General features: G+C 51.8%; 2 pseudogenes across 1 annotated transcript; one reads left to right on the forward strand and one right to left on the reverse strand.

The window, feature by feature from the left end:
* LOC110594495 overlaps positions 1 to 1,998 on the reverse strand; it is a 17,944-nt pseudogene extending 15,946 nt beyond the window's left edge.
* On the forward strand, positions 1,821 to 2,666 carry LOC103275747 (annotated as a pseudogene). The gene has a single exon (XR_505334.2). The product of XR_505334.2 is annotated as a DNA damage-inducible transcript 4 protein pseudogene (transcript).
* The last annotated feature ends 812 nt before the right edge of the window (positions 2,667 to 3,478 follow it).

Raw genomic sequence — 3,478 nt, forward strand, 5'->3', positions numbered from 1 at the left:
CCTCCCAAAGGCGCGGGATTACAGGCTGAGCCACCGAGCCCGGCTCTAGTTCTTATTTTTTAATGGTAGATCTGAAGTATTACAGATGCAATATTATGATGTCAGTTTTCTTCAAAATAATATGGGACTGGGTGGGAACTGGATGGTATGAAACAAGTTGGTTAGGTACTGATAATCACTGAAGTTAATGGGTATAAAAGTACATTACACTAGTCTCTCTACTTTTGCATATGTTTGAAGGTTTACATTCTCAAAAGTTTAATAAAAAAGAATGAAGGTGAAATAAAGACATTTTCAGAAAAACAAAAATGGAAAAAAATCCGTTACCAATTGAGTCACACTAAAATATATTTTTAGCCGGGCTCGGTGGCTCAGCCTGTAATCCCGCGCCTTTGGGAGGCTGAGGTGAGTGGATTGCCTGAGCCCGCGGGTTCGAGACCCGCCTGGGGCAGCGAGACCTCATCTCTACAATAAATCAAAAAAAAAAAATTAGCCGGGCGTGGTAGCGCATGCCTGTAATTCCGGCTACTCAGAAGGTTGAGGAGGAAGGATTGCCGGAGCCCAGCAGGTCGAGGCTGCGGTGGCCAGAAGCGGCCACTGCACTCCAGTCTGGGCGACAGAGTGAGACTCGAACTCAAAAAAAAAACAAACAAAAAAACAAAAGAAAATTGTAAATGTGTGTATAAACCTAAATTGATACCAACTATATGAGATAAGTATAGTGTCTTGTTAGTTTTAAAATACATGTGAAATTAAGATGTATAATAGCAATGACATAGAGGCCAAGAGAGAATAATGGGAGTGAAAGTGTTACAAGGTTTTTGCGTTGTCCTGGGAGAAGGTAAATTCCATTAGATTTTAATAAGAGTAGCCAGGTGTGGTGGCTCACACCTGTAATCTCAGCACTTTGGGAGGCGGAGGTGAGAGGACCAGCTTTTGCAACATAGCGAGATCTCATTTCTTCAACAAAATTAAAAAAAAAAAAAATTAGCTGGGTGTGGTGACGCATGCTTGAGGTTCCAGCTATTTGAAAGACTGAATTGTCCCACGCCTTGGGAGGCTGAGGTGAGTGGATTGCCTGAGCCCGCGGGTTCGAGACCCACCTGGCCAACTTGGCGAGACCTCATCTCTACAATAAATCAAAAATTAGCCAGGTGTGGTAGTGTACACCTGTAGTTCCAGCTACTTGGAAGGCTGAGGTGGAAAGATCGTCGGAGGTCCAGCAGGTCGATGCTGGGGTGGCTGTGAGTGTGCCACTGCACTCCAGCCTGGGTGACGAAGTAAGACTCCAACTGAAAACAAAAAACAAAAACAAAAATGAAAAAGAAAGAAAGGAGAGAAAAAGGAACACAAAGCATAGGAGACAAATAGAAAGTACTTAATGGCCAGGCGTGGTGGCTCAAGCCTGCAACCCCAGCACTTTGGGAGGCAGAGGTGAGAGGATTGCCTGAGGTCAGGTTCAAGAACAGTCTGAGCAACATGGCGAGACCTCGTCTCTACAATAAATCAAAAAATTAGCCGGGCGTTGGTGCATGCCTGTGGTTCCAGTTACCTGGAAGGCTGAGGCGGAAGGATCACCTGAACCCAGCAGGTCAAGGCTGTGGTGGCCGTGAGCAGCAGGCCACTGCACTCCAGCCTGGATGACAGAGTGAGACGCCAACTCAAACAAAAAAAAGTACTTAATAAAATTATAGATTTAGAGTGAACTAATCAATCTTACAGTGAATGTAAATGGAAAAAAAATCCTCCAGTTAAAATACAAGGATCATTAAACTGAGTTTAAAAAGCAAACAGCAGAGCGCAGCGGGTCAAGGGGGAGCTGCGGGTGGGTCGAGGGACGGGTCTGGGCCGCGCTCGTAGTTGGCACCGGGTCACACACCCATTCGAGCGGCAGGACGCCCTTGTTCCAGCAGTTCTCGCTGACCGCGCCAGCTGCCGCTTCTGCGATCCCGGTACCCTGGGCTCATCAGCAAACGCCCTGGCGTCCGTCCTCACCATGTCTAGCCTTTGGGACCGCTTCTCATCGTCCTCCTCCTCTTCGTCCTCCTCCTTGTCCCGAGCTCCCACCCCAGAGCGGCCGCCGCGCTCCGCCCGGGGCTCGGGGGCCCGAGAGGAGGGACTTGACCGCGCTGCGCGAGTCTGGAGAGCTCGGACTGCGAGGCCCTGGCCGGGAGCAGCAGTGGCTTCGGGCCGGAGGAAGACTCGGCATACTAGGATGGGGTGTCGCTGCCCGACTTCCAGCTGCTCACCGAGGATGAGCCCCTGTGTGGCAACCTGATGCCGCGGCTGCAGGAGAGCCTGGTCCAGGCAGCGCGCGCTCGCGGCGCCCTGCGCGCCTGCTGATGCCCGGCCCGCTGGTGAGCCAGGTGGGCAAGGAAGCGCTGCGCCCGGCTTACAGCGAGCCGTGCGGCCTGCGGGGGGCGCTGCTGGACGTCTGCGCGGAGCAAGGCAAGGGCTGCCTTGGACCCCAGCCTGGTGCCCCCCTTCCAGCGGACCCTCGTGCTGCGCCTGGACTCATGCCTCTGGCCCAAGATCCAGGGGCTGTTTAGTTGGGCCAACTCTCCCTCCCCGCTGGCTTCAGCCAGTCCCTGACGCTGAGCGCTGGCTTCCGAGTCATCAAGAAGAAGCTGTACAGTTCTGAGCAGCAGCTCACTGAGGCGTGTTGAACTTCAGCCTGGGGGCCCACACTGCCCCCTTCCACGGCAGAGACAACTGAACTTTTGGGGTGGAGACCAGCAGGCCGGGGCTGAGGGCCTGATGCCTGCCGTTAGAAAACTGACCACAGCCACTTGAGAGAGGAAAGTGGAGGTGTTTTCCAGGAAGCACACCGAGTTGTGTGCAAGTGGCTCTGTGTTGGGGACGCATGGCCCTCAGTACTGTAGCACGAAACAAAGGCTGAGGCCAACCAGGCTTCTGGCTGGATGTGTACCTTATTTTTATTACTGACAGTTAAGACAACAGGGGTGTGACAGTTAGGAGAGTACCCTCTGCCAGGGGTGAAGGGGTGTGTGTAGCAGCCAGAGGGAGGGGGGTGGGTCATGGAGGTGGTTTTTCCTGGTCTGAAGGGACCAAGCAAGTTTGTTGTCTGTTTCTGTATCTCTTGTTTTTCTGATCGGAGCTTCACTACTGACCTGTTCTAGGCAGCTATTTTACAGATGCATGAATGTAAGAGTAGGAAGGGGTGGGTGTTGGGATCATTTGGGATCTTTGACACTTGAAAACATACACCTGGGAGCTGCATTCAACCCAGCCCCCTGCTCATACTGCAGAGTTGAGCTATGAGTTCAGGGGACAGATGGGAGTGGGGGCTGGAACCCCTCCCCCAGAGGAGTGCCATCTGGGTCTTCCATGTAGAACTGTATACATGAAGATACTCACTGCTCATGAATACACTTGATGTTCAATATTAGGACCTATGAAATATATATATATTTTTTTGAGTTGGAGTCTCACTCTGTCGCCCAGACTGGAGTGCAGT

The sequence above is a fragment of the Carlito syrichta genome, unplaced genomic scaffold, assembly GCF_000164805.1.
Source record: "Carlito syrichta isolate Samal-C Ts95f unplaced genomic scaffold, Tarsius_syrichta-2.0.1 Scaffold315700, whole genome shotgun sequence".
Taxonomy (NCBI): Eukaryota; Metazoa; Chordata; class Mammalia; order Primates; family Tarsiidae; genus Carlito; species Carlito syrichta.